This window comes from Equus asinus, chromosome 6, assembly GCF_041296235.1.
Source record: "Equus asinus isolate D_3611 breed Donkey chromosome 6, EquAss-T2T_v2, whole genome shotgun sequence".
In the NCBI taxonomy this organism is placed as follows: domain Eukaryota; kingdom Metazoa; phylum Chordata; class Mammalia; order Perissodactyla; family Equidae; genus Equus; species Equus asinus.
The window spans coordinates 65,053,453-65,080,988 of record NC_091795.1 but is presented as its reverse complement, the minus strand read 5'-3'; the positions used below and the strand labels follow the sequence as shown (position 1 = coordinate 65,080,988).

The 27,536-nt window shown below is 40.9% G+C and overlaps 1 long non-coding RNA gene across 1 annotated transcript in view; it reads right to left on the bottom strand.

The window, feature by feature from the left end:
* Window positions 1-14,844: 14,844 nt before the first annotated feature.
* Window positions 14,845-27,536, bottom strand: part of LOC139045534 (uncharacterized) — a 29,039-nt gene continuing 16,347 nt past the window's right edge. The window contains exon 3 of the long non-coding RNA XR_011504054.1: window positions 14,845-16,304. This is a non-coding gene — a long non-coding RNA (uncharacterized lncRNA). The remainder of the gene's footprint in view (window positions 16,305-27,536) is intronic.

Here is a 27,536-nt window from a genome sequence, read left to right as displayed (position 1 = left end):
TTTGAGATAAAGGCCATGTAGAATGGGAATTGGAATTAATGCCAGGGCAAACCCAAGCTGCATGCACGCCAGAATTAGAGGGGAGAGGGTGGGCAGAGGAAGCAGAGCAAGATGGTCTGCAAAGAGAATAAAGCAGAGCAGAAGAGAGAAGGATGAAGAAAGATGGCAAAAGAGGGAAGGAGGATGGAAAGAGGGCAAAGCAGGTGCAGAGAGACAGAAAGAAACAGAGAGGGCAGGGAATCTTCTGGGCTCCCTGTGGCTTCCTCATTACCAGCTTCAGTTCCCAAGAGGCCTGAATTTACTATATATCTATGATGCTTCCATATCCTTTTAGGAATCATCCTGTTCTTTAAGATTCTGTTTCTTGCATCCTTTGAGCTCTGATTCAAACTATGACCCCAGCCATTGTGGCAGGGTGGGGCAGTTTGAGAGGGCTGGACTCTGCCACTGAACATGCCCTGTGGAGTGGACCAGGCCCTGGAGGGACAGAGCCAGTGCAGAAGCTAGACAAGATCAGGCGCAGTTTACACATGGAGTCTGGGCAGATGAACAACTGGCATCTGAAAAGAGGATTGGCAGGGAACTGGTTCCCTGGGCTGAGAGACAAGAAAGGGCCGGAAGGGAGAAGGGAACTGGCCAAGTCAAAGCAGGGTTCTAGTTCTGGAAATACTGGACAAGAGCTCACCCAAATGGATCCCATAACCAGAACTGGGGGCCAAGATAGGCCAAGAACTTAGGCCTTCTCCTTTAAAGACAGGAAAAGAATATATTTTTGAAAACAATAAATGACATCTTTGTAAGTGTTTCCAAAAGCCCCACACACTTTAAGTCTGTATTTAAAGGGGTAGCTATTGTCAAACCACTTCCTGCAAGCTTTACAGGACTCCAGCTCCAGCTCCAAAGTGCCTCGGGCTTCTATCTAACTCCATGAATCCTTCATCCAGTTTACAGTCAATTCTTGTTATTCACAGTAGTTATGTTCTATAAAGTCACCTGAACACTGAATTAGCAAATACTGAGCCATTGCTTCCATGGGAAATACAGGGGTAGGTGCCTGCAAGCCTCTACCACAACATTGTGTTTAATGGGTCAATACATAACCTTGTTTTACGTGTGTTTCTGTTTAAAGAGACCTTGTGTAATACACACTGGTGATTCATTAACATTGACTCATGGCCAACGGTCCTATAACCCATGCTTGAGCAAAGCTTATCTAACATACATGTTTTCTCCATAAGGCACATCACAGCCTTCTTGGGCATTAGAACCCTTGCCACACAGGGGGTGTCATTGTTTATGTGTGCTCCGCCCCCAAATAATGAGGGCTCTTTGGGGGAAGAGAGCATTATTACTTATTCATTTTTGCAGCCATAGCGCCTGGCTCACTCAATAACTATCTGATGAAAGAATCATAGAATCAGGAAGGAAACCCAGTTCCAAAAGTCTGCGCTGGGCTAATAGCAAGTGGGGACTTTCTCTGATTCCCTACAAGTCTGCCTGCTATGATCAGTCTTGGTCCTGTCCAAGGCTGAGCTTGTAGGAAGGGATCCAACTGAGGAGAGAGGCGTGAACAGCAGGCAGGATCTGGAAGCGTTCGTCACTGCAGACAGGTAAGCACAGGTAACCGTTAACTTGCAGTGGAGGGGCATCCATGGCCACTCACAGCATGGGCAGCCAAGTTTTAGGCCTCAGATGGTCAGCTGAGCTCGTGAGGGGACAGGGAGGCGTCCCACCTTGAAATGGAAGGAGCTGCATGTGTGCAAATTAAACTTACTTACATAAAAGTGCTGAGGAAGAATCTGCTTCATTAACATGACACCAAAACTTCTAGTTGTGACTGTTGAGTCAAATAAATAGCTTAGACAACAAGCCACACATACAGCTCATTGCTTTCCTAACTTTTTGTCTCCCTTTTTTTATTAGTTTACTCCCTGGCCATATATTTTAAAAGCTACTTTCCATCAAACAAATGGCATTTTAAGTAAGTACTTCCCCATTGTTATTAGAGGCACAGAACTGCCAATCAAGCTCCTGGCCACCAAGAAATGCTGCATGAAGTTGCTCACTTCCAGCCAAAAGTAAAGACACTGGCTATTTACTCTGCTTATGGTAGTTAAATATATGATTTCTATCTGATTTTAAAAATATTGAAATAACTTCAGTATGCCCATCACTAAGAGTTTCATTGGCCTCTTCGGAAACATCAGATCGAGAGTAACTGAAATCGATGTCTGAATTTATTAGTAGTTCATGACAGCAGGAAATGCACTGGCGAACACAGGAAGCCACTATTTAGGTTTTTGACCAAGATTCACTGAGTCTATCTCTAGTGCTCTGTCTTCAATGGACCCACACAATCCTCCTCAGCTGTCCTTGCTGCTGGTAGGGTGGGCTGTGAACTTCTGCTCTTCTCTGTATTTCCCACGGTCCCCAGCACAGTGCCACATACACACTAGGTACTCAATCAATGCTGGTTGACTTATTGCATCCCCTCTATTCAACCACAGCTCCATGGCTCCCCCGTAGTAAAGAATAAAATTCTCTTGTCCAGGATTCCTCTTCTGATGCCCCTAGGGGTCTCCAAGCCCTTTCCCCCAACAAGAGGTACAGGAAATGACCAGGCCTGTGCTAGAGAGTTCAGAGAAAGAATCCAAGGAAAGCTGTGGCTGGGCAGGGGTACAGCAGGGATGGAGCAGGCTGCTGTCTCATTGTCTCTGCTCTGGTTTGAAGAATGAGATGCCATAATTAGATGTTCGGGTGCTTCCATAGGCACATGAGATACAATCCCTTGGCAGACCACTGTTCCTATGAACAGGGAGATGTTCCCGAGGTCCTCTGGCTTGCCAATTGGATGCTCCTGTACCGTGACTGCCCACTGGGGCCTTCCTCCTCCCTGCTGCCCAGCACAGCCTGGCAGCTCACCCAGGCTGGGCCCTACGGGCATGGGGGGCAGCCTTTCTGAAGATGATGGAAACACCTTTGGCCAAGGGGCTCGGGAGGCCTGAGTGCCAATTCCTGGTAGACAGAGGGCACTAAATTGGGACGCAGGGGCCCGGCCTCTGCTTCAGCTCCTGCATGAACTGCTTAACTGTGAGGCCTCAGTTTCCCCACCCGGGATTATACACTCTGGGTAAATGCGGTCCCTCTCCTACATGATCCCTGCTCCTCCACAGTTGAACGTGGCTGGAGAAAAGCAGGCTGCCGTGCTGGCTGGTCTCACTTTCAACTTATCACCACAGATCTCAAGTGGGCACTCAGCACTGTCTAGAAGCCCTAACATTTCCCCAGGCTCTTCCCTCTCTCCTCTTCCAGACGGATGTTTCCCACCTTTCTCTCTCTCCTCAAACCTTCAACCCCCTTTCCTTGCTCATCACTCTCAGTTAACACAATGTTCTTTATTTCACTGAAAAAAAATAGAAGCATCAAAAGAGAACCACCTTTTCATACTGTCACCAGTCAACCAACCCACCCACATCTGCTTTGCCTGCTCTGCCCCCCACCCCCTCTGCCCCGGTATCTAAGGCCCAGCCTCCACTAGGGTGACCAACCATCTCGTTTGCTTGGGTCTGAGGGTTTTCCCGGGAGGTGGGACTCTCGGTGCAAACAGTGGGCTAGTTCTGGGCAAACCAGGATGATTTAGTCACCCTACCTCCCACAGTGCCCTGGATTCCACCTCCTCATGTAATCGGGGACACTGCTCCCATAATTGTGTCTTCTCGCTCCTGCACCACCATTTCTTTCTTTCTCTTCTGAATGAGTCTTGTCAGCACAAATGTGAATTTTCCCACCTTTAAAAATCTTCCCTCTGGGGCTGGCCTGGTGGTATAGTGGTGAAGTTTGCATGCTCCGCTCTGGTGGCCCCGGGTTTTGGGGTTCGGATCCTGGGACGGACCCACATACTGCTTGTCAAGCCACATTGTGGTGGTGTCCCATGTATAAAATAGAGCAAGATTGGCACAGATGTTAGCTCAGGGACAATCTTTCTCAAGCAAAAAGAGGAAAATTGGCAACAGATGTTAGCTCAGGGCCAATCTTCCTCAGCAAAGTCAGTCAGTCAGTAAGTAAATCAATCAATCAATCCTCCCTAGGCCTCAGCTGTTGCCCCATTCCTCTGCTGGCTAAACTGGCAATTGGCCAGGTCCTATCATCTGCCAGGTGTCTCCCTCCATATTCGGGCCTTCCTGTAGCCATCATTCTCTAATGCTGCATGTCATAGACCTTAATGCTGACTCATAATGGGAGCCAAGCTTCACATATTAAATCCTGGCATGTCAAGGATCCAATGTATTGGGATCATTTGGTTATGTGTCAGTCCCTCTTCCTCACTTCCCATGGTGAGCATCTTTGTTTTCCTAAGGTATGCTTTTTTTTGGTGAGGAAGATTGGCCCTGAGCTAACATCTGTTGTCAATCTTCCTCTTTTTGTTTTTTCCTCCCCAAAGCTCCAGTTCATAGTTGTATATCCTACTTGTAAGTCCTTCTAGTTCTTTTGGGTGGGATGCCGCTGCAGCATGGCTCAATGAGCAGCGTGTAGGTCCACCACACCCAGGATCCGAACTGGTGGACCCCAGGCCACTGAAGCAGAGCATGCCAACTTAACCACTACACCACCAGGGTGGCCCTGGCGGTGAGCATCTTGGCAGCAGGGGTCTTGCTCTGCTCATCTTTGCATGCCCAGTATCTAGAACATTGCTAGAGACATAGTAGGAGCCGAATAAGTGTTTGTTGAGAGAACAAATGACTAGCCGTGTGAATGAATTATAGGCCCAGTTCAAGGCCCCTGATCATTTTGACCACATGGCCCTTGCCCTCTTCAACTGCAATTCTTGCCTTGGCTAGGTAGTTGACACTTAGCCTCACCTCCATGTCACATTTTCCCTTTTATCACATAGCCCTTTATCTCCTGGAGTGCACTAACTCTCAGGTACTAGTCTTGGCCTTTCCCTGTAAGCTTGCTAGTTCCTTGTCGGCAGCCTGTACCCTCTACAGCATTCAATAAATACGTATTGAGCACATTAGGTAGCTGGTATCAATTACGAAGGACCTATTGGAAACACTCTTCCAGGTGCTGTGGGCCATTCAGACAAAGGACATGGCTCCTTCTTGTAGGGAATTGGCACAATAAAAGAATGAGAGATTGAATAAGAGAGTCACAGAAGCCTTTTGCCAGCAGATAGGGACCTCCCTTTTGTAGATACCCCAGGGCTCAGGAAAGATAGTTGTTTTGGGGTCCAAGGGAGAGCCGGCAGCCAGAGGTGAAAAATCACTGAATAATGCTTGGGAGATGGATTCATCCAGGCTGCCTGGTATACCTGGGGAAAAGATGAACCTGACTCCAGAACGCACCACCTGGATGGACCTGTTTTTAGTGCATGCCCCCAGAAAGCCTCTTCCTCGTGTGTTTGGAATCTTTGGTCTTGTTGTAGTAAGAGATTTCCCATCAAGGGAGCATTGCAGTCCCTGCTCAGTGAGGTTGGTTGTCTCTAGTTTTGCTCTCTTGAAACGCCACCCTCTCACCCTGCATTCACCCTCCTCCTTCCAGTCTCCAGAGGAAAACCCACCGAGTCACTTGGGTACCAGCCTCTGGCAGCCCTATAACCCTCCTCTTCCGCGGCCTCCCCTGCCTCCTCCCCTGGAAAGGCACCTGCAGCCCTAGCAGAAATGTGGAAGTCCATTTGTGCGGCTGGTACAAGCCTTTTAGCATATTGAGTGGTCCAAATATTTAAATATCTATGATATAGGAAGTGTGGAGAACATTAAAAACCATTTTCTCCCTGCTGATTGCAAGAGAGGAAATATACACAGTCCTGCTCTCCTGCACAGTTGCAAAACTGCGGCCCTAATCATATTGCCCATGTAAAGTACCTCTCCCGCCTCCTCTAGTCTGGCTTTAGGTTGCATTTACTGTAAACAAAGATGTATTTTGGGGGGGCAGTTGGATTGAGTTTATTGTTTATGTAAATCTCTCAGAATGTGACATAGAAAGATAGCTTCCTATGTTGTGTTGATCCACATTTTAGGCCAACAGCCAAAGTATTTTATCTTTTCCTTCATTATAGTGATCTTCCAATTAGCCGTGGTCTGTAATACCCTGATTTTGGTGGCAGTGGTTTGGACAGGATTGTTTGATAGTTCTGCTCGAGAGGCAAAATAAGGGGTCTTATTATAGAAGTGCAGAGGTTGTGCAGGAGCTGAGTTCTGTTGCAAAGTTTGCCGATAAGGGGAAAACCGGCCCTTAAGCGTCCATTCTGTTCTGTATATTAACACTTCTAATCTGCACTGCTGATAAAACTGCAAGCCATTTGCCTTTGGAGGAATTAGTTCTGCCTCACTTGTGTAACCAGGCGATGGTGATTAACCTTTAAACTGTCCAATATTCCCAGCAGCCTCCTGCTCCAGATTAGAAACTATTTAGTTATGACCAACTAAATTAACAACACTCCCTCCTCTGAAGAATGAGATTTGGAAGGTGGATGCATTTTAAGGTGGAATTGTGTTTTGAATTGGTGATCCATCCTTCTAAGGTGCTTATTTCCTCGTTGTTAAACTCCAGGCTGCCACATTGGAGAAAGCTCAGTGGGGGATGGGGAGGCAGGAGAAAGAGGAGGGGGACCAGTTGGCCCAGTCGGGTTTGCAGATCCGAGGTTTCATGGGCACAAAGGAAACCTGCCTTAGGTTTAGATTTCCTTCCCTGTTATCATCCCAAGTTAAAGGGGACTTTAGCTCTTCTGCTAGACCCAAGCCATGCTCACAGTGGGACTGAGCAGTTGTTCCTAATGGGAAGATTAAGGAATAAATAAAGTAGCTCCCTGACCACCCTACTCCCAATTTCTTCCTGGAGTTGAATGTCAGAAAAACAGGCTAACTAACTTTCATGTTCCAGACACGGGCATCTGCCCACTGCAGGTGGGTCTACCCAACTGAACTACAGTGGCGCCAGCCACCTCGCTTCAGCCCTCCCCTATCTGCCCATTTCCCGTGTGTCATTTATCAGTGGAAACATACTCTCGGTGGTGAGGGCCAGGCAATTATGTAATCGTGTCATATCTTAAATCCCCAAATTGTTGGTCCTCCCCGGATAGCAAATAAAATGGAACAACCACCCTCACTACCAACACCCACCCCACCCCCACCCCGAATCCGGGTAGCAACCTTTTCTGTTTTACTAGTTTCACATTAGCTGCCTCCTTAAAAACTGCTAATCTAGACACTGCCTTAGCAGGATGTCAGTCAAGCCACCGTCCACGGCGAAGCCTTCTTCATACACCAATTTAAATCATTCATGGTCTTTTCTTTGGCATTATTCAAAAGATCTTAATAATTTTCTTGTGCCCACAGCACAAAAAAATCAATTATTTCCCCACAAAGACTTGAAAGTACTTAGCGAATGCGGCAAGAAAAGCTGAGGGTGATATCAAATTGAAATTGTACTCATTACATACAACACAATTAGTTGCCACTAGCCTGGCCGGGCTTTAATTCTGAATGGCATATCTTTATTATTACAGAAACAAGCATGCAAATGGCATTGTTCAGGATTTGCCGAAATCAATAGGATATAGTGCTGTGTGTTTGGTGGCCACTGTCACTCACGCTGCTGTGGATGCGAGATAATGTGTGTGTTTGAATTAATGAAGGGAGCAGGCAACATCATAAGTGACACCCAAATAAAAGAAATGGGTACATGATATTTGTAATTATTCTACTTGTGTTTTTGTTGTAAATACTTGTGCTTTTTGTTTTTTAATCAAAGGATTAATTGCATTTTAATAAGGCATTATGATTTGCAGAGCTTTAGTTAATTAAAACTTGTAGTATATAATTATGAAATGATGCTGAGATTTTCTAAAGATCACCCATATGTTTAGAATATGTATAATTTTTCTGTTAAGCAGTTGCAATCTCTCCCCCAGCCTTTCTTTTTGGTCCCTTCCCTGCCAACGGACGATATGGATGACTTACGTGAAATGTTGGTGAATGGACAATTCCAGGTGGATTTCTCTAAGTGGCAACTAGAACCCAATTTAGATTATTGCACAAATTAAAATGACTCTGAAGCAGCACTCATGTGATAAACTGTGGCAGGAAACTTTCTTGTTGACACTTGCTTTCAGTTAATTCTCCTGAGACACAGCACTGTAGAGGTTGGGGAGTTGATGTGAGTTTTAGAGAGCAAACACTGAGATTTTAGATCTGGATGAAGTGGTGCCATCAGGAGTGAGAGGTTCTCTGGGGCTAGGACTAAATTCCCGTGGAGTCACTGGGCCCCAACCTCATCCTTATTTGGGAGCGGTGGGGGGACGGGAGGCCAAAAGTCAAGGGAGCTTGGGATTCCCAAGTGTTAACACATTAGTAATTCACAGTGGAATGCAGCCCAGAAACATGTAATCTTGTCTCCTGTAGGTGTGTATTGTGTGAAGGCTGATGGATTAATTGCTAGATAGATGGAATAGAGCTAAGGTAAAACATTATTAAAAAGTTTTAAAATCTTAATGTAACATTTTGAAGTTTGCTTTGGGGAATTTTTTCATTTCAATCTCCTAGTTTTCCACTCTCTCTGGGATCAGAAGCCTTAGTCGTCTTTCTAGAAGCAATGATCCATTTGTTGAGAGCTCAGGGTGTTCTTTGTTGAGACCAGGTGGCCCTGTGCGGGCAGGTGGATGCAGGAGCTAGCGGCTGGGCCTCATGTGGCCAGAGATGTAATGGGATGAGCTGACCTCAAAAGGCTGGACTACACTTGCCTCTGGGACCTGCGTTGTCTGGACACCCAAGGGCTATTTTTTCCTTCCCTCTAAACACCTAGACACTGGAATGAGGAGTATCAAGATTCCCTATTCCCCTCAAGGCAACATGAAGAAGGATGAAGTTGAAGAGAAGAGGATCTTGCAATGTTCATGCCCCAAACTTGGTTTTCCAGGAGACTCACAATAGCGCTCTAAGTAGGATGGCCCAAAGCTGATTTAAAATCTCTATTATTAGGTTGGTCATGGCTTCCTATTTTAACTCTGAAAACCTAGAGCTTGAAAAGGTGGTTCATTCAAAGCTTGCTAAAATATTTGCTCAGCAGCACAATGGTGTGTGATGGAAAATAAACTCTTGTGGCTTGCTTCATCCTATCAGCCGCGGCCTGCAGCAGGGAAAGAATGAGGGAAGGTCAGTCAATTATGTGTAGTAATCACCGTAAGCATATTATCTGAGACACAGCTGTCTTCTATGACCCCACACGACATGGCTACTAACCTCGGAGCAATATAAAAATGGAGTGGGCTTTGGGGGAGGAGTGGAGGTAAACCAGACTTTCAGTCTAGCCTTGTCCATAGGCTCAGGAAAAAAAAAGTGGTGGACAAGAAGACTATTTTCAGGAGCCCATCCAACAATCTGACCCCTGCTCGTCACAGCTGGATCCTCGCGCCCCACCTGCCGGGAGACCTTTCTGTAGGCCTCGTCGTGTGCCTAAGGACTTGCCTCATCTGAAAATGAGCCTGACAAATTGACTCGGGAGATATCTAGCACACCCAATGGCCCTGGAATGTTACTTTCTGTTCACCAGAGGAAAGGGGAGAGGGAAAGCAATTTGGGTGTTTGCCTGTGTGTTTAAATAAGTTCACCTCTGGCCTCGGACGTTAATGGGCAGGGAGGACCTTGAGAGCATTCAGGCATGTTGGGGGACCAAGTAGGTTACCCAGGGGTCATGGACTGATGGAAGTCAAGGCTATTAGACCTAATGAGCTTTTCCCCCCAAAACCAGCCCTGATGCCGGCATCTCCCTGGAGAAGTTTGTGCCAGAGCCTGGCATGGGGCTGGGCACAAGAGTGATGTTCCACAAAAGCTGCTGATGGATTGATAAGTGGTCTGGGATGCACACACATTTAGGCAAGTGCCTGCGCTGTGGAACACTCTGGACCAGGCACTGAAGATTAAAAATAAATAAACAAGTTCCCACCTTCCAGGAGCTTCTGGTCTGTGGGGATGTGGATGGGGGAGAACCTTGAATGCAAATTAGTGTTCGACTCATTTCCAAACGCGTTACAGATGCTGGATTAGGCCTATAGAAGGCGTTCCGTGTGGAAATGAAGAAGGGACTATTCTGGCCCAGGGGTTTGGGAAATTTTCCTAAAGGAAGTGATACTTGAGCTGGGACATATAAGCTGATAATAGCAACTTTCTTTGGAAGAACTTACCAGGGCCAGGGCACTGTCCTGGGCACTTTCCTTGGCCCCGGGTCTAATTCTCACAACCCTGTAAGCAGCATTGGACCCATTGCTAACTTGAGACTCGGAGGGTAAGTCTGCTTGTCCCAGGTCTCACAGCTGGGTAGTGGTAAAGCTGAGATTAGAATTTGGACCCAATTGACTCCAAGTTCCACTAAAAAGGAGGATGTATTTGCCTGTCAGGCAAGTGGAACAGCATTTCTAGTCAAGGGGGAAGTGTAAACAGGGGCCAGAAGTGCATCCCAGAAGTGCAGGAACAGCTGAGACTGGGAACAGGTGGCAGGTGCGTGACCAAGAAGCCAGGCTGACCCAGCCCTGGGGGCCTGGTGGCCCGTGCCACAGAGTTTGGCTTTATCCTGTTGGCAACAGAGGGAGAGCATGATCAGATGTGTGTTTCTGAAAGTGTCTCTTAGAGTTGCAGGACAAATGAATTGGAGAGACTGAAGATTAGAGACCTGAAGCCAGTTAGGGAACATTTCAGCAGGTCCAGGTACAGGGTGGTGATGCCACGTGACGATGGAGAGGAGGGATGAACATCCCAGGTGTTAGAGAGGGACCAGGAGGACTTGGCAGCTGAAGGAATGTGGTGGTGAGGGAAGTGGAAGAGTCTGGGATGACCTCAGTTCCTCACAACTCCTTACGAGTCTGGCAGTCTGACACTGCTTTCATTCCTCTTTTACAGTAAAGACGTTGAGGTTCGAAAAGATTAAGTCACTGGCCCAAAGTCAAGCAGTTGTTATTTTGTCCTAGCCGGGTTTTGACATTGGCTTTGTAGCCAAGACTCTCACCCACTATGGTCCACTGTGTGTGTGCATGGTTGGGGGAACAGCAAATGACTCTTTTAGGACTCTTTCATCGATGTTCACCTCTTCCATGTATCTCCTCCCTTCTTCCCTTGCCCTAAACTTTCTCCGATGAAAAAGAAGTTGGCAGTGTTTTATGAAAATTGCAGTGGTAACCCCCGCTGCTTTTATATTTTTAAGCTGTTATGAGAAGGTGATTGTACCAAATGAGCTACAGAAGAGATAGTGTTGCAATGTATTTTTTTTAAAAAAACTTAAAATAGCTTAATCTAACAGGTATCCTTGACACCTGTTTCAGTGAGTGTGACACAATCATGGTGAGTATGACTAATAAACGACCTTATTAAGTGTTATTTTACAAAGTCGCAGCAGACACGGTTGGGTGTCTTTTCAGCATCCTCTCCACCACCACCCACCTTACTAACAGAGCCTGTTTTGTTCAGGTTCCACCCTACTCCCTGTGGCCTTATGCTTCGGAGGAAGCTGGCTCTGGTCCCAACTCCAAAGGGCAAATCCTGATAGGTCCCCGATGGTCAGTTGGGTCCCTTTAGGCATGGGCAGGAAATGTAATTCTGGTCAATGAAATGTGGACAGATGTGCTAGGAGACTTCTGGAAATGTTCCTTCCTTCCTAAGGAAACCCGTTCCTCCCCAGGAAGAAATGGTCTCTTCTCTCTCTAATTTGTCATGTCTGGGTGTGATGTGTCCAACTGCAGCAGCCATCTGGGGGCCATAAGTAGAGCTAGCTACACACCCAGAAATGGCAGGGCAGAAAGATGGAATGGCTCTGGGTCCTCGATGATGTCACTGAGCCACTGATCACACACTGTGGAGCTGCCCCACCTCTGGACTTTGTGTGTTGGATGATAATTTTAAATTTCCTTATTGTATGTCAACTTTTTTCTTTTAAAAAATTGCAGTAAAATGTACATAACATAAAATTTACCATTTTGGCCATTTTTAAGTGGCTAAAATTTTAAGTTCAGTGGCATTAAGTACATTTACATTGTTGTACAGACATCACCACCGTCCATCTCCAGAACTTTTATCTGCCCAAAATGAAACTCTATACCCATGAATCACTAACTCCCCATTCCTTCCTCCCCTCCCAGCCCTGGGCAACCACCATTCTACCTTCTGGCTCTCTGATTTTGACTACTCTAGGAACCTCATATAAGTGGAATTATACAGTGTTTGTCCTTTTGTGACTGGCTTATTTCACTTAGCATAATGTCCTCAAGGTTCATCCGTGATGTATACATAAGTAATTTTGAGACAGTTTCTGATACTTGCAGTTGAAGGCATCCCAAGTTATGAATCTGTCAAACCCAGGTTTAAATTTTGTCCTGCCATCATTGATTCTCCAGTATAATGGTTAAGAGCGTGCACTCTCGAGCCCAGAACCCTGAGTTTAAATCCTCACTCTACAACTTACTAATTGTGTGACCTTAGAAAATGTGCTTACCTCTCTGTGCATCCATTTTCCCAGCTGTCAAATATGGATAATAATATTCCCTCCTGCATAGGATTGCTGAAGGACTAAATGAGTCATTACATATAAAGCACTTAAAAGGGTACCTGGGACCCAATAGTTATTATTATTATTACTATTATTGTTGTTATTAGCCATGAGCAGGCAGCAGTTTTGACAGCTTTCCCCAAAGGCCATGCATGAATTTATCTTACACTCAGTTGGCCAGTAGTAGACAGAAGATCTGGAATGGTTCCCCAACTCTGCCATTGTTGCTCTGCCTCGAATGAAGGCTCTGGGTCCTCTCCAGTCCTTCTCAGTCTTTCTCTTGCTTAGGTCTTCCTGCTCCCATCTGAGTGGCATGTCCAGCTTCCTCCCGTTCTCTGCTCAATTGTAGAAGGACCAACTCCAGGGTTCCAGGCCCTAAAGGTCCAGTGGGCCATAAACCTGAGAGTGGGCAGTCAGACAGCCAGATCACCTCTCCAAGAGTCCTGGGCTCATGGAGAGAGGTAGTTGTGGGATGGTGTATGACCCTGGTGGCGTGGATGAGAAAGAAGGAAGTAAGTCTAGACCCTTGACTGACTATGTGATAATCTGAGGAGATGAGGTGCAGGGAGGGTCTCGGGGGTAAACTGAGGGAGACACCAGCAGGCACAGAAAGCTCCAGAGACCAGGATGCATATCCAGACACACTTGCTTTGCCCCCTGCAGTTCTGGGGAAAGAGTCTAGCAGGCCTTGCTCTAAACCCCACGGCTGCCACCATAGAGGAACTTTTAATGTAACTAATGAAGGACAGAGTAAGATGATTCACTGAAAGGGTAGAGGGTAGGAGTCAGAGAAGCAACTCTGGAGATAGAGACCGGGTGTGTGTGTGTGTGTGTGTGTGTGTGTGTGTGTGTGTGAGGAGGGTGCGTTAGTTTCCCCATCTGCATCACAGGGTAAGAAAAATGCCTGTCCTTCTTACATTATGAAGATCTTGTCAAGAGAAGAAATATACAGTTGATAACACTGTATTATATATTGACTATAGTTGATGACACTATTATATAATTGGAAAAAAACCACAAATGAAATAACGCATTCAAAAGTGCTTTGAAAAGAATAAAGCCTTCAAGGTAAATTGGTCTCAGTGTGTCTTTTCAAGACGTTGTTTGGACCCAACCTCATGGTGACAGAAGGAAATTTGTACTTGTGGTGTGATGAGGACACAGTCTTGGACGTGCCCCATGTAGCTGCTGGTCGAGGGAGGTGCAAAGGGGCGTTTTAGGAGACCGGGATGCTGGGGCCCACAGTCTGCCTGACGGAAATGCTTGTGTCTGCACAGTTGGCCCTGAGTGCTAGGTTGGACTGAAACTCTCAGAAACCCAACTGGACAGAGGGAAAACAGACTCAGATTTTTATTAGGGAGGGGAGCTGAGAGGGGACAAGTGAGTGCCACTAGAAGCAGGGAGGCTGCCTGATACACTGTGTATTTGGTGGAGGGACAAGAAGGAGATAAAAGATTAAAAAATGTAATAGAAGATTTGCTTACACTTCTTGGAATGGTAATTAAATTTATTTATAGTTATGGAAAATTTGGGGAAGGGAGGAAAAGCAATTTAAATGCAGAGTGTTCACAGGGCAACTGCAAATGGCTTGCTTTAACAGCGCCTCTGAAGGTTAACAGAATGGCAAGGAGGTCGGACTGAAGTGCATATGATAAGTGACAAGTGTTAACATGGCAAATCATGTGTTTAAAATTACTCTGAGCTTTATCAAATGTTTCCTCTCAAAAATAAACTATCCTGGAAGGAAACGTTAACTGAGAAAAGAGTATTACTCTAATGTTCCCGTGATGGCCAGGGGGCAGGGAAGAGAGTTCTGTAATGTAGGAGAAGTAGTGATAAATATAAATAGGTTATATTATTAACAGTAAAAAACCAAAAAAATTCCCAACTTACACGGCACCAGGAGGAAAGGCAGGTAAATATTCCCTCTCCTCTTCATCTTCTCTGTCTCTAAGAACCAAGGAGCTTTCCAGTCCACCCAGGGAGTGGAAAGGAGACACACAGCAGATGAGATGTCAATGACAGAGTAACAGCCAATGCCTCCAGAGCTGTAACCATCCACGGTCAACCTTTGCCTGTTAAGAGGGATCCAGAGGATTCCCTGAAATCCCCCATCCGCCGCTTCCTCACCTGACTTCTCTCTGACCCTGCCTAGTTGAATAAGTCATTGTTCCTACAGACAGTGCTATGGAACAATCCTCAAGATATATTTATAAGTGAGAAAAGCCAAGTCCGTTACATGCAACATCATGTATAAATCTTAAAAATATAATATTGAGCAAAAAGAAAAGGCAAGACACAAAAGAATATATACCATATGATTCCATTACTATAAAGTTTCAAAACAAGCAAAGCTAAACTTTATTGCTTAGAGATGCATTCAGAGGAGGCAAAACTGTAGAGAAAAACAAGGAAATGAATATCACAAAAGTCAAGATACTGGTTCCTTCTGCAGGGGGGGAGGGAACGGATGACGAAGGAGAGGCAGACACGAGCAGTGCTGGCCATGTTCTGTTTCTTGATCTGAGTGGTGGTTACACAGGTGTACGCTTTATAATTATTACATCTATGTTTTTTGCATTTTCTATGTGCATGTTGTTTCCCCCAGTAACTTTTTTTCATAAAAGCTAGGTGCAGAACTATGTGTACAGTATGATGCCATTCATTTTAAAAAATAAGATACACATATATACAAGGCCAATACTAATCAAAATAACTTTATATCAGACAAAATATAATTTAAGACAAAAGGCATAACATAGAAATAAAGTGGAATATTGCATAATGGAAAGAACAATTCGCAAATACAGTATAATTATCATGAAATTGTATGTGCCTAATAAGATAGTCTCAAAATATACAAAGTAAAAACTGACATAATTATAAGGAAAAGTTTTTTTAAAAAAAATTACAGGGAGAGATTTTAGTATCTCTCTGTCAGATTAATAGACTAAGGAGAAAATAAAGAGAATGTATAAATAATAATATTGGATGGTGAAAGGGGACATAACTACAGATGCAGTAGAAATTTTAAAATCATAAAATAGTATGTGGACAACTTTATGCCATTAAACTTGAAAACTTAAATAAATGGATAATTACCAAAATTGACTCAAGGAAATGTGCTAACTTTAAGGGACTTGTAATCATTATTAAATAAATTGAAGCAGTACTTAAGTCCATAATCAAACAAACTGTTTGAGAGGATAGAAAGTTAGAGAAAGCTAACTAAGTCATTGAATACAGCTGGTTTAAGCCTGATATTCAACCTGGACAAGGATAATAGGATAATAGAAAAACGTAGGACAAAAAAGAAGAAAGAAGGAAGGAAGGAAGGAAGAAAATCACATGACAATGTTATTTATGAACATAGATGTAAAATACCAAAGCAAATCAAATTCAGAGGTGTTTAAAAGCAATCATATGTCTTTGCCAAATAGGGTTTATCCCAGGAATGTGTCACTCAATAGCAGAAGATATATCAGTGTAAGTGACCACTTATCAGATTAAAAGAGAAAACACATGATCATCTCAGTATATGCAGAAAATATTCAATAAAATTCAACACTCTTTCATAACTAAAAAAAAGAAAAGAAAATGTTTATCTGACTAGAAATAGAAGGAACCTGTTTTAATCTGATAAAGAATATCTTCCAAAAATCTACAATAACATCTTACTTAATGTTTGAAGTTTAACAGGATTTCCTTTGATGTCAAGGAAAAGACACAGATGTCTTCTATTGCTGTTCTTACACAAGATGACACTGGAGGTCCTAGAGAATGCAATAACACAAGTTAAAAATTAGCTGTAAGGAAAGAAAGAGAAAAAATTATTATTTACAGACACAATTATCTCCACAGAAAATCCAAAAGCCAAACTCTTAGGCCTAATCCAAGCATTTGGCAAGGCTGCTGGGTACAGCACCAACACACAAAAATATTCCATTTTTAACCACTTCACTGAACTATTAGCACTTCTAGACAACAATAACCTATTAGGCAAGACCTAATATTTAGTGTAAATCCAAACAAAGTTCCAATAGGATTTTTCACAGAACTTAATCTGATTCTAAGATTCATACATAAAAGTAGAAGTGCAAAAGTAACCAAGATAAATTTTAAAAAGAAGCAAGATAAAGGATTTGCTGTATAAGCTATCAAGACATATTACGAAGTTGGCCTATTCACCAAACGCCAATTTGTCAAATAGCCAATTCAATAAGTAGCCAGTTTGTCAAAAGCCAATTTCCCAAAAGCCAATTTGCTGAAGAATTAATTCCACAAATGACTGATTTACAGAATTTACAAGATGTACTGAGTAGCCACAAATGTGTTTTAAGCAACATTCTTGACTTTAGTTATAAGAATTCTAAACAAGAATGTATTCAACATAGTAAATATAGTCAAGGATATATTTGAGACTGTATACCTCAGGGATACATTCTTCAGGAATGTAATCAATGACTTCATAATAATGTAGTCTTCATTAATATATTCTTATAAGTAATATACATTAGAAAAGCTCAAATTTATACATGGGTATATTCAAGACTATATTAAATATATTCAGGAATATATTCTTCATAAATTAACTTTTGGCAAATTAAACAATTCTTCAAAGGCTGCTAAGAAAAATGTAACTTAGACTATATATGTATATATTCTATATTTGAGAAAATAGTCTCAAGAAGAATATTGTATATTTTAATATTTTCAAGAAGGCTATTTCTTAAAATTTTTGATAAAATAGTAAATACCATAAATTTAGCAAATTGGACATTAGGTAAATTGACTTAAAAATTGGCTTTCACAGATGCAAGACTAATATTGTGTGATTCCATTTATATGATATATCTAAAAAAAGCCAATTTATAGAGGCAAGAACAGAGAAGTTGTTGCCTAGGCTGAGGGGGTGGGTAGGAGTGGGGATTAGTTACAAAAGGGCATGAAGGAACTTTATGGGATGATGAAAGTGTTCTTAAACTGAATCGTGGTGAATGCACAACTCTATAGATTTACTAAAATCATTGAATTGTATACTTTCCATGGGTGAATTTTACAGTATATAAATTATAACTCAGTGAAGCTGTGAAAAATGGAAAAAATGGCTTTCAGTAAATTGATTGCCAGCATATTAACCTAGAACTATTATTATAAAAATATAGTAATTAAGATAGTGTGGCATTGGTACAGGAGAAGATGGAAAGAACAATGTGAAATAGAAAGCTCAGAAACAGATTCAAATATTTGTAGGATCTGGATATATTACAGGGCTAGCCCTGAAAAATAAATGGGGGAAAGAATGGACTATTCAATAATTGGTGTTGTACCTCTTGGCTAACCACATACAAATAAAATAAAATTTGATATCTATATTACATCCTGCACAAAATTTAACTCCAGATTTATTAAAGAGCTAAAAATAAAAACCAAAACTTTAGGCTTCTAGTTTCTGGTCATCATATAAGGAGCTTAGAAGTCTTCACACCATCCTGACAACAAGTACAAAGCTAAACAAACTAAAAAATCAACAACCCTTCTTAGATCTGTCAGAGAAATGAGATCACAGGGCAAACTGCTTCCCCCAAATTTGGAGAGACAGACAGATGGATACAGAGAATCACAACACATGGAGCAGAAACATCCATGGGAACCAGTACTGGGGCAGGAAAACCTAAACCATAATTGATGAATTGCTGGAGGCTCAGTGTAGACAAGTCTGAGAGATAGAAACTCTGGGGAGACCTAGTCACAGGGGGGCCCTTGCACTTTTGTGAATTTTACCTCCAGGAGCTATATGAGGTTCTCATAGTAAATACTGGAGAAAAATCCTCTTGTGCTTCTGGCATGGGGAGGAGAAAAGGAATCATTTTGAAATACACCAGAGCATTCTGTTCTTCTTAACAAAGCCTGGCCTCAGGAGAAACTATTTTACCAGAGCCTAACCCACTAGGGTTTTATCAAAGTCTAACCTAACTGGGTGAAGGGAAATACCCAATGCCCCCCCAACTCTGGACTTCCATGTGGAAGAGAAATGCACTTTCCAGCCCTTTCCAGCCATTCTTTCCCACCTAAGGGGGAAACAATTCTGAGAAGCACTGATGAAGTTCATAGTCCAGGGCACAGGCTCACCAAAGGACTGAGACCTAATGGGTGGACTATAGAATGCTTCCCCTCCCCCCACAGCTTACCAGTACATTACTAAAGGCCCATTACCACATTTCCTTTTACCTAGTGCACCAGGTCCACCTTTCTACAGAAAATTACAAGGTATACTAAAAGTAAAAAAATAGAGTTTAAAGACACTGAACAAACATTAGAACCAGAGTCAAAAATGGCAGGAATGGTGGAATTATCAGACTGCAAATTTTTTAAAATTATTATTAATATGTATGCTAAGGATATTAATGGAAATAGTAGAGAAGGACAGATGGATAATGTAAGCAAAGAGATGGAAATTCTAAGAAAGAATCATGAAGAAATGCTAGAGATCAAAACCACTATAACAGAAATGAAGAATGCTTTTAATGGGCTCATTGGTAGACTAGATATGGCTGAAAAAAGAATCTCTGAGCTTTGAGATACAACAATAGAAACTTCCAAAACTGAAAAAAAAAAAAAAAGACTGAAACAAAAGAAAGAACAATATCAGAGAACTGAGGGAAAACTACAAAATGTGTAATGGAAATACCAGAAGAAGAAGAAAGAGAGAAAAGAACAAAAGCAATACTTGAAGCAAATTTCCCCAAATTAATTTCAGATACCAAACCATAGATCCAGGAAGCTCAGAGAATACCAAGCAGGATAAATACCAAAATAACTACACCTAGGCATACCATACTCAAACTTCAGAAAATCAAAGATAAAGAAAATATCCTAAAAGAAAGCCAGAGGGGAAAAACACCTTGCCTAGAGAGGATGAGAATTACATCTGACTTCTCAGAAACCATACAAGGAAGAAAAGGGTAGAGTTAAATATCTAAAGTGTTGAGAGAAAAAACCCCACCAACCCAGAATTGTCTACCCTGTGAAATTATCCTTCAAAAATGAAGAAGAAATAAAGATTTTCTTAGACAAACAAAAATTGAGGGAATTTGTTGCCAGCATACCTGTCTTAATAGAAATATTAAAGGTTCTTCAGAGAGAAGGAAAATGATATAGGTCAGAACTCAGATCTACATAAGGAAAGGAAGGGCATGGGACAATGAATAAGTGAAGAGGAAATAAAAACTTATTTTTCTTATTCTTAATTTATCTAGCAGATAAAAGTTTGTTCAAAATGAGAATGGAAACAATGTATTTGATTACATATGTATATATGTGTGTGTACTCACAGATGGTCCTCAACTTATAATTGTTTGATTTACAATTTTTTGACTTTACAATGGCATGAAAGTGATAAGCATTCAGTGGAAACCATGCTTAGAATTTTGAATTTTGATCTTTTCCTGGGCTAGCAATATGGACTATGATACTCTTTCTCATGATGCTAGGCAGTGGCAGTGAGCCACAGCTCCCAGTAAGCCACACAATCATGAGGGTAAACAACCAATACACTTATAATCATTCTGCACCCATACAATCATTCTGTTTTTCACTTTCAGTACAGTATTCAATAAATTACATGAGATAGTCAACACTTTATTATAAAACAGGCTTTGTGTTAGAAGATTTTGCCAAACTGTAGGCTAATGTAAGTGTTCTGAGCACATTTAAGGTAGGCTAGACTAAGCTATGATGTTTGGTAGGTTAGGCATATTAAATGCATATTCTACTTATGATATTTTTAAATTACAGTGGGTTTATCTGGGTGTAACCCCACCATAAGTTGAGGAAGATCTGTATATGCTTATGTATGCTTATATATAAGTGAAATGAATGAGAGCAATAATGATATAAGAGACAAGAAGGAGGAATTAGGAGTATTTGGTTATTATGAGGTACTAGCACTATCCATGAAGTAGAATAGTGTTGTTTAAAAGCAGACTTGGATTAGTTGTAAATGTATATTGCAAACTCTAGGGTAAACACTAAAAAATGTAAAAAAAGTATAATTGATATGCTAAGAAAGGAGAGAAATTGGGATCATAGCAAATGCTCAATTAAAACCACAAAAGGCAGATAAAGTGTGGGAGACAAAAATAGGAACAAAGAAAAAGGGCAAAAAATGGAAACAGTAACAAATATGGTAGTTATTAATCCACCTATTTCAATAATAACCTTAAACATCAATAGTCTAAATACACTAGTTAAAAGATGGAGATTGTCAGAGTAGATTGAAAACCAAGATCCAACTATATGTTGTCTACAAGAAACCTGCTTTAAAAATGAAGACACATATAGATTAAACGTAAAGGGATGGAGACAGATACACCAAGCTAACACTAATCAAAAGAAAGTGGGAGTAGCCATATTAATTTCAGACAGAGCAGATTTCTGGGCAAGGAAAGTTACTGGGAATAAAAAAAAGCATTATATAACAAAGAGTCAATACTCCAAGAAGAGATAATAGCCCTTACTGTGTATGCACCTGACAACAGAGTATCAAAATATGTGAGAAAAAACTGATAGAATTGAAAGGAGAAATAGATGAACCCACTATTACAGCTGGAGAATATAATACCCCTCTATCAGAAATGGACAGATCCAGCAGGGAGAAAATCAGTAAGGACATAATTGAACTCAACAGCACCATTAATCAATTGGATATAATTGACATTTATAGACTACTTCATCCAAAAACAGCAGAATACACATTCTTCTCAAGCTTACATGGAACATTTACCAAGATAGACCACATTCTGGGCTACAAGACATGTCTTAACAAAATTAAAAAAATGAAAAATCATAGACTATCCACTCTCAGACCACAATGGAATTAAACTAGAAATCAATAACACAAAGATAGCTGGAAAATCCCAAAATACTTGGAGATTAAACAACATACTTCTAAGTAACACGTAGGTCAAGAAAGAAGTCTCAAAGGAAATTTAAAATATATTGAACTAATCAAAAATGAAAATACAACTTATCAAAATTTATGGGATGCAATGAAAGCAATGCTTAGAGGAAAAGTCATAGCATCAAATGCATATATTAGAAAAGAAATATCTAAAATCAACTATCTAACCTTCCACTTTAGGAAGCTATAAAAAGAAGAGCAAATTAAATCCAAAGTAAGAAAAAGAAAGAACATAATAAAAATTGGAGCTAAAAATCAATGAAATTGAAAACAGGAAATGAGTAGAGAAAATCAACAAAACCAACAGCTGATTCTTTGAAAAGATCAATAAAATCAACAGGCTTCTAGCCAGGTTAAATAAGGAAAAAAGAAGACACAAATTACTAATATAAGAAATGAAAGAGGGGATGTCACTACAAACTCCATGGACATTAAAAGGATAATAAAGAAATATTATAAACAAATTTATGCCCACCAATTTGATAACCTAGATGTAATGGGCCAATTCTTTGAAAGACAAAACCTGCCAAAACTCACACAAGAAAAGATATATAATCTAAATAGGGATATATCTATTAAAGAAATCAAATCAATAATTAATAATCTTTCAAAGCGAAAAGCACCAGGCCTGGATAGGTTGACTTGTGAATTCTACCAAACATTTAAGGAAGAAAGTATACCAATTCTCTAAAATCTCTTCCAGAAGATAGACTCAGAGGGGCTACTTCCTAACACTCTCTGGGGCCAGCATTACCCTAATACCAAAGCCAGACTAGGATATTAAAGGAAAGAAAACTACCAACCAATATCTCTCATGAACATGGATTCAAAAATCCTGAACAAAATATTAGCAAATCAAATTGGATAATGTATAAATAGAATTATACACCAAACAGAGTGGGATTTCTCCTAGGTATGCAAAGCTGGTCCAGCATTCAAAAACCAATTAATGCAATCTATTCCATCAACAAGCTAAAGAAGAACCATGTGATCATATCAGTAGATGCATAAAAAGCACTTGACAAAATCCAACACCCATTCATGATCAAAACTCTCAGCAAACCAGGAGTCAAGGGTAACTTCCTCAATTTCTGTAAAGAACATCTACAAATGATTTATGCTAACATCATACCTAATGGTGAGAAGCTCAAAGCTCTTTTGCTAAGATCAGGAATCAGACAAAAATGTTCCCTCTCATCACTGATTTTCAATATCATACTGGAAGACCTAACTAATGCAATAAGACAAGAAAAGGAAATAAAAGATATACAGATTGGGAAGGAAAAATTAAGTCTTTGTTCGCAGATGACATGATCATCTATGTAGACAGTCCAAAAGAATCGGCAAAAAACCTCCTGTAACTAATAAGCAATTACAGCCAGGTTGCATGACACAAGGTAAATATACAAAAATCAATTGCTTTCCTATATACCAGCAATGAACAAGTGGAATTTGAAATTAAACACAGACTACCATTCAAAAACACACCCCGAAAATGAAATACTAATGCGTAAATCTAACAAAATGTGTACAAGATTTATATGAAGAAAACTACAAAACTCTGATGAAAGATATCAAAGAAAAACTAAATAAATGGAGAGAGATTCCATGTTGATGAATAGGAAGACTCAATATTGTCAAGATATCAGTTCTTCCCAACTAGATCTATAGACACAACACAACCCCAATCAAAATCCCAGCAAGTTATTTTGTGTATATTGACAAACTGATTCTAAAATTTATATGGAGAGGCAAAAGAATCCGACTAGCCAACATAGTAGTGAAGAAGAACAAAGTTGGAGGACTGACACTACCCAACTTCAGACTTACTATAAAGCTACAGTAATCAAGGCAGTGTGGTATTGGCAAAAAAATAGACATATGGATCAATGGAACAGAATAGAGAGCCCAGAAATAGACCCACAAAAACAGACCCCCAAAAATATAGTCAACTGATCCTTGAAAAAGGAGCAATGACAATACAATGGAACAAATATAGTTTTTTCAAGAGTTCGTGCTGGAACAACTGGACATCCACATGCAAAAAAATGAATCTAGACACAGACTTTTCACAAAAATTAACTCAAAATGGGTGATAGACTTACACGTAAAGTGCAAAACTGCACAACTCCTAGAAGATAACATAGGAGAAAACCTAGGTGGCCTCGGGGTGGGCAATGACATTTTAGATACAACACCAAAGGCATGATCCATGAAAGAAATAATAAGCTGAACTTCATTAAAGGTAAAAATTTTGCTCTGTGAAAGACAACGTCAAAAGAATGAGAAGAAAAGCCACAGACTGGGAGAAAATATTTGCAAAAGACACATCTGATAAAGGACTATTAACCAAAATATACAAAGAACTCTTAAAACTCAATAAAAAAATGAAAAACCCAATTTAAAAATGGGCAAAAGATCTAAACAAATACCTCACCAAAGAAGATATATAGATGGCAAGAAAGCATATAAAGATGTTCAACGTCATCTGTCATTAGGGAATTGCAAATTAAAACAATGAAATACTATTACATACCTATTAGAATGGCCAAAATCCAACGCAATGATAACAAAAAATGCTGACAAGGGTATGGAATATCTGCAATTCTCATTCATTGCTGGTGGGAATGCAAAATGGTACAGCCACTTGGAAAGACAGTTTGATGATCTCTTACAAAACCAACATTCTCTTACCATGTGATCCAGCAATTGTGCTCCTTAATATTTACCCAAATGAACTGAAAACTTAGGTCCATACAAAAACCTGCACATTTATTTATAATTATAAACCTGCAGTTTCATTTATAATTGCTGAAACATGGAAGCAATCAAGATGTCCTTCAGTTGATGAACGGATAAATAAATTACAGTGCATCCAGACAATGGGATGTTATTCAGCCCTAAAAAGAACTGAGCTATCTAGTCATGACTTTGCACGGAGGAAATTTAAATGCATGTTACTAAGTGGAAGAAGCCAATCTGAAGAGGCTATGTACTGTGTGATTCCAACCATGAGACATTCTGGAAAAGGCAAAACTATGGAGACAGTAAACAGATTAGTGGCTGTCAGCAGTTACTGGGGAGAGAGGGGTGAATGGGCAGAGCACAGAGGGTTTCTAGGGCAGTGAAACTGTCCTGTATGATACTACAGTGGAGGACAGATGGCATTATCTGGTGCAGGATGTTGATAACGGGGGAGGTTGTACATGTGTGGGGACAGGAGGTATATGGAAACTCTCCATAGTTTCTGTTCAATTTTTCTGTGAACCTCAAACTGTTCTAAAAAAATTGTTTATTAATTAAAAAAATAAAACTTTAAAGCTATTTGAAGAAAATAAATTTATGACCACAAAGTAAGGAATGATTTTTTTAGAAGACACACCCACTAACACACCCACCCTGAGAAAGCATAAAGGAAAAGGCTGAAAAAACTTCATGTTAAAATGGAAAACTTTGTGAAACAAAGGACACCATAAAAAAATTAATAGCCAAGCAGTAGATTGGGAGAAGATATTTACATTGTGTGTCACAATCCAAAGGTTACCATTCAGAATAAGGAACTACAAATAACCAAATAGAAAAATGCGTGACTCCTGTAAGAAGAAACCTGAATAGCTTAAAAACACATTTTGAAAGGTTCAGCCTCAATATAAGCACGGAGCTTTAATCAAAATCACAAAAAGAGATCATTTTACACACACAAGAAAATAAATTCTGAATGTTGTAAAGGACATGGAAAATAGGAACTCTCACACAGTGCTGACGGGAATGCAAATCGGCAAAACTATTGAGGAGAGCAGCTTGGCAATATCTAGCAAAATGTGAAATGTGCATATTCTATGCCCTGGTAGATCCATCTTTAGTTAAATATCCTAGAAAAACCCCTGCACATGTGCTCAAGGAGATGTTAGAAGAAGCTTCATTCCAGCATTATAATAGCAAAAAATTGGAAGCAATCTACATGTCCATTAATAGGAAAAGGAATAAACAAATTGTGCTATATTTATTCAACAAACTACCATAAACAGGTTAAAATGGATGGACTGTATTTAAAGGTACCAACGTAGATAGATCAGGAAAACAGGTAGAGGAAAAAAGAATTGTGTAACATTACAAACCATATGATTTCATTTAAGTGAATTTCAAAAAACGCAAAAGAATATGTTGTTTATGGCTACATATGTGTAGTAAAATATACAGTTATTTATAGATACCCTGTTAGTTAGGCTCTTTTGAACACAAGTAACAGAAACTCTAGCTCAAAATAGCTTCAGGGATGAAGAGATTTATTATCTCAACATAACAAGAAGTCTAGAATTGGGGCATACTTCACAATACCTTAATTTCCTAAGATTTTTAATTCAGCAGTTTAAATATGTCATCAAGGGCTTGGGCTTGTCTGTCGTTTAATTCAGTAGTCTTAAATGTGTTCTCCTCAGACTAATTCCTCTCTTGAGCACTATATAACTACCACAATCCCAGGCACACATGTAGACACAATATCCGATGAAAGAGAAGGACCGCTTCTGTCTTATACGTCTCTGTTATAAAGCAGAGATCCCTTAACCAGACCACCCAGCAGACCTCCCCTCTGGATCTCCTCCTTGTCCAGAATTGCATCAGTGTTCTTTTCCAAACCAATTACACGGGAAATGGAATTGTCAAGACTGGCTTAGATCACCAAGCAATGTGGGGGAAAAGGTGAACATCAGAACAAAATTAGGGCTCTGTGAAGAAGAAGCAGGAAAGTTTAATGTGTAGGTAGTTATATCAGTCAGGAATTAGGAAACAAAATCCACTCTAGATATTTGACACAGAGAATTAGATGTTTATGAAATCTGTAGAGGGTTGGAGCAGCAGGCCAAGGAATGAGGCTCTAAGAATGAGTCCTAGAATACCATGGTCCAGCCACTGCTGCTTCTAGCACAAAAAGGAAGGCAGGGCATCAGGAGGCCACCAGGGAAATACTGAGTTCAAGAACACACAGCCATGGCTGTGATTCAGGAACCAGGAAGCTTCTATTGTAAACCACTGCCATAGTCACGACCGCCTAGACATTAGACATAGTCCAGCTGTCCCTACCTTTGCAAATATCTTTCAATATTTGAAAGACTCACTCCACACACATAAGAGATACTGGACCATGGCATCTCCACAACTTTGCATGCCAGCAGAAAAAGAGCCCAAAACAAAGAAGAGGGGTGCGCCACACTACTATCTTCTAAATTTTGCATTAAGTGCAAATAATTGGTAGAACCTAATATCATCCAGAATCCTAACTGCAAGAGATTCCTGGAAATTTAATTTTTAACCTCCCAGCCTCTGCAGTACAGGAAGGTATTCTAGAAGGAGATCAGAATGAATGCTGTCTATCAATTGGTTGGTCCTTCACAGCAAGAAATAATATCTCCCACAGTCCATCCCATTGCCTACCCATACATTCAGTGTACAAAATGCTCATACCCCCATGAAATGCATTCATCCCCCTCACAAGAAAGAGACAACTCAAAATGTCACTCAGTTACAGCATCCAGATCCAGGTCCAGGATCTCTGGGTGATGTAAATCTTGTCAATCAAGTCTCAGTATGGTGGAAGCAGACGCCATATCCCAGTATCCACTGGGGGAGGGAGGTGGTGGCATCTGAGCTCTGTCTAATGTCCAGGTAGTTGCAACTATGGTACAGTGACAAAGGGCTAAAATATATTATCCATCTCCGAAATATCCAAAATGCAATAAAAACTCCTATTCAGGAAAGGAAAAAAGAAGGTAAACATACACGCATACACACACAGTAATCACTGGTCCACGGTACACAACACAGATCATAGTCTTCCGGACTCCACATGCTGAGCATGTTGTGAGAGCCTCTGTCACCTCACCTGGCAAATCTGCTCTCTTGGAGAATCTCCCTGTTTTTCATCCTTAGGGCCACACCTGAGGTGGACATTAGGCAGAATAACTTTAACACAGCTTTAAGAACACATTACTTTTAGTGCAGGAGTTCGGAAGCCGAGGAATTACCTCAGAGGCAGAACATCCAG